The 10,149-nt window shown below is 41.9% G+C and overlaps 1 long non-coding RNA gene across 5 annotated transcripts; it reads left to right on the forward strand.

Moving 5' to 3' along the window:
* The first annotated feature begins 729 nt into the window (after positions 1-729).
* On the forward strand, positions 730-4,045 carry LOC121682311. 5 transcript variants are annotated; one of them, XR_006022508.1, is made up of 5 exons: positions 730-898; positions 1,115-1,202; positions 1,772-1,825; positions 2,744-3,233; positions 3,672-4,037. It is a non-coding gene; the product is annotated as an uncharacterized LOC121682311 (long non-coding RNA). The 5 variants fall into 5 exon arrangements; XR_006022509.1 differs by having other exon boundaries at positions 1,780-1,825; XR_006022505.1 differs by having other exon boundaries at positions 1,772-3,233; positions 3,672-4,045.
* Positions 4,046-10,149: the final 6,104 nt, after the last annotated feature.

A 10,149-nucleotide genomic window follows, 5' to 3' on the forward strand; every position in this document is an offset into this window, starting at 1 on the left:
CTATGGCTGCTTTGACAGGGACAACAAGGAGGTGGCCATAAACGCTGGTCTCTGTAGAGCATCAGCCCTTTAGGCCTACACTCTCCTCATTGTGGTCATTTAATCCAGTCCATAATTATCAAAGGAGTTAATGACGAAATGTTCTTGCAGAGCATGATACATTTTCTGCTCCCATCCAAAAGTTTCCTACACCCTATATAGGCCTATGCAGTAAATGCTACATCCACTAAGCTGGTCAGGCTACTGTCGGTAAAGGTGAGAATGTACTTTAGGCCTACTGTCAACGGGTTGCCCAATGTGATTCAAATGTAATGTTTTCAGCCAAAATGGCAGGCTGCAGACAAAGGGAAATTGAAAATGTATATGTAAGACATGTTAGTTTCGCTCTTTTTTTGCTGTTTCTGTAATTTATGTATTTCTGTTGTTCAACAGGCCATCCATTCGAGATAGAGTCATCTGACAGCTTGGGTTATCCTGACCAGTTGATCAGTTGATGCACTGGACTGGACTGAATAAACAGAGTTAAGGAAAAGTCTTTAATTTAGCAAAACATGAGGTGCACACAAATGGCACACAAAAGGGCACACAAACTAGGCCGTGTCATGTTCAGTTAAATGCATTTTTGTCCTGTGTTCAACGAATGTAATTCCATGTTTTTAAGGTTTAGTCAGAGAATGTCTAGCTCTGGTTTAGTAATCAGAGACGAGAGTAATGGTACACTAATGCCATCTAATGGTGAAAGTGGGTAGCGCTTCGGATACTTACGTCTTTGTCTGATGATGTCATATGCCTTGGACTCAACGAACGTTATCGTTACACACTGGATCGGAAAGTTATGGTGATCTGCACTGGTTTCAAACCTCTTTAAGCTTCAAGTTGGCTTTTGAAAGCATCGTTGGTACGTGTGAATGAAATGCTATGTTTACGAGATTATTAGAAATATAATGTAATTAATGTCAGTTATTTAATGTTAACTTGTAAACGAATTAGCACACCGCCGAAGGGTATTTAGTCACGTTAGTGCTAGCCTTCTGGCGAACCTAACTTAGCAGCTAGGGTAATTTTCTGTAGACAGCTTATTTAATAGGATAAATGTTGTGTTTTCATTTCTCAGTTTTACCCTACTTCATCAACACCATGAAAAGTGAACTGGAACTTGTGGTCTGCGTGATTTGTTGAACTAGAAGACCATGGAAAAATGGGTATTGAGATATTCCCAAGTCACTTCTGATTGTGCTGAGAGCTCAACAGTGCCAAACTTTGACAAATTGACATTCGCCAGTTGGCCTCATTCAATTCCATTGCTGTCTGCCTAATAATGTCAGTGTTAAGTACGACGTTGTTTAATTAGATTGGTTATCAATGGGATTTTACGTTTATAATGATATTTGCCGAAGCGTTACCTAACGTTAGCGAGACAGCTCACTGACATTAGTGTTAACGTTAAACATGCTATGAGCTAGGACACCAACGTGATTTTGATCAAATACGTTTCATTCAGCATGGTAACTATATTCAGATGTGCTGGTTATCAACGAGTTTGCGATTACTGTTATGCAGATGAACAGTGGAGTAAATTTATGTGCTACATTTGCTTTGAACCTGATATAGCTAGATAGGAGTTTTTGCTCCAACTGCTTTCAGATAATTTATTTCCCTGTAAATTTGCACTTTTAAAGTCTCACCAGTTCAGGTTTGTGTTCTTGATGTAATGTTGATGGAATAATTTGTATTGCTGTATCTGCCAAATAATTTCTTAAATGCATATGAGCTTTGCAGATGCCGAGAGAGGCTGAAGTGACAAGAGGACATTGCCCATCATTAGGTCAGTAATCTTTATAAGAAGGATAAAATGTCCTTTTTACCTTTTGTGGATATATGTCCTTTTTACCTTGTATGGATCTGTAGCACCAGTGCTAACAACGAAAGCGTTAACGTACAGCCCTGCCACCCATTAAAAAATTAGGTATAATTCATCTGATAATGGCATGGTAAATCTGCGGCTGTTATTGAATCATTACGTAGCAAGCAAAGCCCCATTTCAGGCAGGGAGCTACAGTGATATTCCAGGGACTTTGTCCTTAACAGGATGTGCTATTGACAGTCACAGTGGGGAGGGGAACTCACAGGTTTGCTAACACCTACCTCATTAATATTATAAATGTTACGCTGAAGTTCTAATTGTTAGTAGTGAAACCACCTAACATTTTTCAATATTTCCATCACCATGTGTAGCTAACACCCATGGTTATGATATTCAGAGCTCACATCAGACTTAATTGGGTGATGATTTCATCAAGACATTGAGTAAACACCACATGTACAGCAGATACCTCACCGGGTTGATGGATGGTTATTGGAGTGATGTAGTGGTGGTTGGCATGAAGATTAGGCTGCTGGGGGCTCCCTGAAGCTGGAACGGACAGGCCAAGTACATCTTCCTTGCCTCTCTGTTTTGAACCTTGCTCCCAAGGTGCCAATCGTCCGTTCTCTTTTCCTTCCTTGGTGCCTTATTTGATTTTGCTTCTAATGTATGTGCTGAAAATTTCTTTTTTAGGTCATAGCATGAAAGAAGTGTGTTGTCATTGCCATTTCCTGTTACAGCATGCTGGCATTACTCTAAGTCAATTGCTGTTGACCCTCTTAACACTGTATCCTGCAATATGATATAATACAGTAGTATCTGTTTTTGTTAAGTCAGGTGTTGCTGTAGTGTTTATCAGCTCCTCTCCTCCTCCCTCAGACCAAGATTGCAGATGGTCTCCTTGATATCCAGGAAGTCCAGGAGGTAGCTTCCGGTTTTGACCATCGAGAGGAACTGGACAACTGTGTTAACTCCACTGGCGTTGGGACAGGATTCCTCTGTCTGATGCAGCTGAAAGTGTTCTCCAGGCATTCCTCGTACAAGCTACTGTTGAGAATGCACTTCTGTACCTGGCTTACTTCCAGGATTAATGTTGCAGCAGTCACCACTACGTTTTGAACTGGTATCCAGCTGCCCTTGTGACCAATCTTCAGGCCACGAAAAAGATGGAAGGTGTCCCAATGCAAGTTTATGGCTTTCTCTAACTCATTCTCTTTCAATCTGCTTAGGGCAATTACGACAAGGTCGAACCGGTGGTCTACTTCCTCAAGGAACCATGATGTTTTCAGGGAGGACTGTGACCGTTTCTCCTCCTCAACCAGGTGTTTCAGGACAGCACTGGTCACTCTACTAAAGACGTGCATGGCAGGTTGGACACTGAAATGGGAGTGGGTTGGCAGTCATGAAGGATAAATGAGTATGGTTGTCTCTGTGTTAATGGCCGTTCACATCAGGAACGATTACTATAATAAGTATCCTCACTGACCAATTAAGAAAAGTCTGTCCTTGAATATGATAGCTAAAATGTTATGGATTTTGGTTGGCTGTCAGCTTTGTACTGTTCTCAACATCGCTCAGAAAGTCATCCCCAACAACATCTGTCTTCATGTTATCGTTACAGTTTATGTGTGGATGTAAGGTGGTTGGCTGTGTGTGGTGGGTCTTGCTGGAGATGGCCTCTTGCTTTGGTCTATGGTTATGACTTAATGTGGCAGCTGTGAATGTGAAGTTGTTCCAAGTATAAACTGAATGTTACCTGCTCTGTTCTCTCCCTCCATTCTCCACTGTGCCTGTTCTGCTTACCTAGGACCAAGGATGCTGAGGACGAGAAAGGTGTACAGTAGGATGAACAGCCTTCAGCTTCAACATCTTCAACACCTCCCCTAACATTCCTGGCTCCATCAAACGTGCCGCATCCTCCTTAGCTTGTCCCTGTTATAGGTGTGCAGAGTTTATAGACAGCTACCCATCCTTTGCACATTGTGTATTTTCTGTTGTTCACACACACACTTCAGACATTAGGAACTGAAATCTTTTTTGAAAATATAAATGAGTGTCAAACCTCCTTTCTATGTTGCAGTCCCACCACATCTCCCTTCTGGTATTTTTGTTGTTTTTCCCCCTAGTTTTTTTGTTAACACACACTTTTACATTACATTACATTACATTACATTTGGCTGACGCTTTTTAACCAAAGCGACTAACAACATGGTAAACAGTAAGTTTTTAGAACAATTCTCACAATTTTAGGACAGTTTAAAAAAAAACATTAGAGTACAGTAAGAATAAGTGCGTCGGTGAGTGCTGTTTTTAACAGTTACTTGTCAGTTTAAAACGGCTGGTGAGTGCTAGGATCAGTAAGACTTGTAAGTGTTGCTATGAGAGTAGATGTTCTCTAAAGAGCACTTGTTTCACACATTGAAAAATGAATAAAATATCTAAAATGTATCAGTCACCTTTTTATGCTGCAGTCTCACCAGCTATTTAAAATATGAGTTGCAACTGTTTTATTGAAACGGTTGATTGCCTATTGAGTTGCAAGTGTGTTATGGAAACAGTGGCTGTGTATTGATAGAACTTATTTTTAACATTTGACACATGATTATGGCTGAGTCTTACAATTTTATCAATGCTGTGGTGGCAACTTTTATTTTATCAAAATAACTGAATAGGACACTAACAGAAATGCCTTAACACTAGATCTGTAGGCCACAGCATGCTGACATATCTGAGACGATGTTGTAAATATTGGGTATCTAAATTTGCAAGTAACAAAGCTGTTGCCCGGTAAGGCTAACACTCTTTTGACAACCACAAAATACAGCAGTGTTTCTCAAAGTGTGGTCCAGGAACCACAGGTGGTACGCGAGCAGACCTGGTAAAATATAATATAGATGAGTTGTTTGCAATATTGAACTATGTAAGCTATGCCAGTTTAAATCATATAAATCCTCTGACACAATAAGCAAGGTGGTTCAGTGAGTAAACTGTTGTATAATATACTGTTGAAGTAGGTCTACTCTTTTTTTTTAGCTAGGTGGTCCGTGAGTTTTTTTTTTTTTGGTGAAGTGAAACAAGCAGTGGGGGGACGTTTTTTTTGCGACCGCCCCTAGAGGAACTAAAGGTGAACTGCAACCAATTTCGATAGAATTTCGGCAGTTCGAGCTCTGTCTGGGCTGAAGTTGGCCGAGAGTGCCTGGTGCTGAGCCGCGATTGGTTTATCCACGTTTGATGGGGGGGTGGTGAACAGCAGAATGAAATGACACAGCAGACGACACAACATTAAACCCAAAACATCAAACCACAAAATTAAACCCTAAAAGCAAACGACAGAGAGGATGACACACACAACAGCAGAATCAAACGACAGAGCAGACAACATGCACAACATTAAAAACAAACGACAGAGAGGACGACACACAACAGCAGAATCAAACGACAGAGCAGACGACATGCACAACATCAAAACCAAACGACATAGAAGACGACATGCACAACAGCTGATTCAAACAACACAGAAGACGACATGCACAACAGCTGATCCAAACGACACAGAAGACGACATGCACAACAGCTGAATCAAACGACACAGAAGACGACATGCACAACAGCTGAATCAAACGACACAGAAGACGACATGCACAACAGCTGATTCAAACAACACAGAAGACAACATGCACAACATTAAAACCAAACGACATAGAAGACGACACGCACAACAGCTGATCCAAACGACACAGAAGACGACATGCATAACAGCGGATCCAAACGACACAGAAGACGACATGCACAACAGCAGAATCAAACAACAGGCAAGTCGACATACTTGACGACATGTGCAACAACAGAGTCATGGCACAACATCACAGTCAACACTAGGGGGTGTCGTTTTGTAAGGTGAGCAATGACATGAACAAGGCCGGTTTGTCACGTCTGTCGTAAAGTGAATGTTGCATAGACATCTTCAGTGGACATAAGTAGTTGACAAAAGCAATATTTAGTCGACATAGGCATTATTTTTGGCACTAATGGAACGCCATAGAGAATTCCGGCACATTCATCAAGACACAGGAAGTAGTCCATTTGTTTGGAGTGACAGCTTGCAAACTAGATCACTCAGGAAACCTTGAAGCCTGCACTTCTTAGAGGAGACCACTTCTTAGAAGTAGATGGATGACATGGTAGATCTTTGGCAGGGCATTAGTTTGACTTTAGACTTATAGAGTATTCAGAGGAAGCACTCATGTTAACATGTAAATGATCCAGTAGTTAGTTCAGACCACACAATATGATCGGAAGACAACATTCAGGTCTGTGCTTAATCCTGAAAACACCACAGGACTGTGCCAGCATCATAGGGCTACTTGCCTTTTATACTAACAATTAGTGTTGCTTTTGTGGTGTCTCTTTGCAATATAAATCTACTTACTGCGAAGTTAATTTTTTGGCTGATTTTCGCTTTTTAGTCCTGTAATTACACAGTTGTTGTATAAAATAAACAGATCACTCAAGGTCCTGTGTCATCCTAAATAAGAACACAGATGTAATGCTCCATGCATTTCTACCCATTTCACTCTCATATGCATGTGCATTCTGTTTCTGTCTCAGATTGTCTGGTATCTGTGTGATCATCAGTTTTAATCCAAGTAAACTGTCACTGATAGTAATATTCACTATTTAACCATCAAATATATTTTCTTCATGTTGGCACCGCATAAGAATGTGCTGGTTTTAAAAATGGAGGGGCTTCTTTGAAATGAGGTTAAACTCCTGTTGGTGGAAACTGCAGAGCCGAGAGAGGTGGGGAGAGACAGAGACAGAGAGAGAGAGAGAGATGGATGCTGATGAGACACAAATGATGGGATGTTGATCCAGATATAATTTATATAGAAAAGAGGGTGATAAGGGTATCCCCTGCACTGCTGTGGTAACTACAGACAGTGCAGCGGTCTTGCCTCTGAATCGGTAAAAATGTCAAAATGTCAGCATACATGGCGTGGCACTAAATAGACTCGGGGAGTCCAGTCGAGCTCAGCGTCAGCGAGATGGACAGAAACCAGTCGCCTGGCGTCTGACATGAGAGAGATGGAAGGTAGGGGGAAAAAGTCAATTTTCTGTCTGGAATAGAGAGACTGAGGGAGAGAGTCTAAGAGCCAGGGGAGGGGATCTATATCACGGTTTGCTCAGGCGGAGGTAGACACTGGCCCAGGCGCGGCACAGATGTGGCCCTGATGTGGGTGATGGATTCCAACAGTCACCTGCTATTGGAGTGTCTAGGGGAGAATGCTGGTAGTGCTTTTCACCCGCCATGCATTGACGGCTGACAGAAAAAAAAAAAAAATAGAGAGTCAGGAAAACAGTGTGGAGAAACAGAGCAAAGGAACCACAGCATGGGAGAGCAGCACAGATTAACATGCGCAGTTGATCAAGCAAACAGAATGGAGAGATATATGCCGGCACCACTGTTTGCCATGGCTACTACTGTGTCCATTAGTGATGCCGTCACGGTGAAGCAGAGCATATAGACATTTGCAGAGAATAATACACACTTCTTGGCCAATACCTATTTTTTTTAAATGGTTTCACCATAGTGAAGCAGTCCAACACATTGGAGGTAGACATGGTGGTGAAGGCGTGACGTGTCTTTTCCACATTCCAGAAAAGGCTCCTGTGATGTGATGCTCCAAGGTGTTTCTCATTCCCTGCATGCAGCACTGCAGCTCTCTCTCTCTCTCTCTCTCTCTCTTCCTCTGTCTCTCTCTCTCTCTCCCCGGTAAATAACACACGGAGGAAGCACGGGGACTGGTACCTAATGGCTTTCTCAGAAGATCCTCTCGGACTCCTTTCCTGTCACTGCTGTTTTCTGTTTTTTTCTCCCAGGGTACACAGGGGCCGCAGCACATCCTCAGGCAGGCACACAGAGAGAGGCCCCCCCCTGGGGATGCAGTATCAATGTTTGACAGGTCGGCGCGCAGAAAGCCAAGCCACCAGAATGATGTTGAATTTAGATAGGTACTGTAACACTTGAGAGCCATCAAGCTCCCAGGCCTCGCAATTCCAATCCAATTTTCAGCGCCGCTGTCTGTATCGCCTTCACTTTCCATTCCTGATGCCTCGTAAACATGGTGTCCCGTTCCAAACACTCGAAAGGTGCCAGTATCTTCAGCCAACACAAACAGGACATGCTTATATATCAATCATATTATGGCCCTGAATGAAAGTGATAAGGACTACATTAACAGGGCCACTGTGATACAGATAGGAAGGGTGACAATAATACATTACCACTTCACCAAATACCAAATACAACAGTGTTACTGAAAAATATGTCACCTTGATTAGCACATCTGGCCTCAATTCATAGTATCTTATTTTTAAGTGGATCTACTGTACAGAGAATTAGCAAGTATGCATATTCATTTTCATTCACTTTTCATCATGTCCATGGAGTGAATCATGCCAGCTGACTGCACTCTCCAATGCTAATGTCACATGCATGGGAAATGGCAGCCAATTATTTCACCTCTAGCCTGATATTGTTCCTTCATGATCCAGAGGTGTTCAACCTCTGTTGATGCATGGTTTTGTTGTGTGGTTCAAATGAGTCGTGAAGAGGTAAGAGTGATCCTCAATTTCTGCTTTTTCTCTGAAAGAAGACCAATTGCAAACATCGCTGTGTGGTGCGTTATGACTCACTACTAGAAAGTGTTCATTTGCACAATTTGAATGCAAATGTTTCTGTCATTTTGGCTTTCTTTTGTGCCTGACAGACTGCAAGTCCCTATTAAAATCATAATGGTGAACAACAAATAAATGGGAGAATTGGAACTGCAATAGTTTGGTTGCCAGACTGTAAAATATCTCATGCAATATTAATCATTTGTGTGAGAAACTGCTGGTGTGTGTGTGAGTGTGTGTGTGTGTGTTTTCATGTGCATGATGTGCACACAAACATGTGCACATGAGTGTGTCTGAGAGAGAGAGTTTGTGTGTGTGCGTGCGTGCGTGCATGTGTGTGTGTGTGTGTGTGTGTGTGTGTGTGTGTGCGTGTGTGTGGGCGCAAGCTGGAAACACATTAATAAATCCCCTATCATCCTCCCCTCTCACTTATAACCAGGGAATTGAAGGAGTTGGGAGAAAGATTTCTCACTCTGATTTATAGATAAAAATTCTCACATGCAACCTGAAAAGAACCTCCACATATTTCTGTCCTGCATGCAGGGCTGTGCACTTCTGTGTCTATGTTCTAGATAGAGACACAATCCTGTGAGTGTAGAGTGATAATGTGAAATGCAATGTATAATATTCAAATGATTTCCATGCTTCCTTTTATGATCATGTCAGCCTTTCCCTGTGTTTCTAATCAAATTTTGCCAAAATATTTATTTGAGCCATATTTGAACGCGTGCAATTAATATGAGCAGCCTGAGCTTGTCAGCTTAAAGGAGAATTCCGGTGTGATATTGACCTAAAGTGTATCGAAACATGATACCGAGTGTGAACGTATGTCTCATAGCCCATCTCGGCTTGTCCCCTGCACTCCAAAATCTGGCGCTAGTTAGCCGATGCTACCAACATCTTTTTCAATAGTGGTGCTTCGGCATCGGGCTAGCCATGCAAATAAATCACTGTTTTACACCCATTTACGAGGCTCAATGTATCTCCACACTTCATTGGTAGACTGCCGAGGGCCCTGACATTTAAAACGAGACATTGAGAACTTTGAAAAAGCACTGGTAGTTTACTTACAAGACGATTTATACAGACAGTATCTTCACGAAGTTTAGCGTTTGCAGCCATCTTGAATTTAGTCACGATAAGTCGAGCAACGAGTAAGAATGAACAGGTATGATAAGGGATCAGATTCCAAAAATAATTCAGTGGAAATGCATGGATTCCAGTTTCTTCCAGTAGCAGCAACTGGAATCCATGCATTTCCACTGAATTATTTTTGGAATCTGATCCCTTATCATAGCTGTTCATTCTTACTCGTTGCTCGACTTATCGTGACTAAATTCAAGATGGCTGCAAACGCTAAACTTCGTGAAGATACTGTCTGTATAAATCGTCTTGTAAGTAAACTACCAGTGCTTTTTCAAAGTTCTCAATGTCTCGTTTTAAATGTCAGGGCCCTCGGCAGTCTACCAATGAAGTGTGGAGATACATTGAGCCTCGTAAATGGGTGTAAAACAGTGATTTATTTGCATGGCTAGCCCGATGCCGAAGCACCACTATTGAAAAAGATGTTGGTAGCATCGGCTAACTAGCGCCAGATTTTGGAGTGC

The sequence above is a fragment of the Alosa sapidissima genome, chromosome 14 (genome assembly GCF_018492685.1).
Source record: "Alosa sapidissima isolate fAloSap1 chromosome 14, fAloSap1.pri, whole genome shotgun sequence".
NCBI classification, from domain to species: domain Eukaryota; kingdom Metazoa; phylum Chordata; class Actinopteri; order Clupeiformes; family Clupeidae; genus Alosa; species Alosa sapidissima.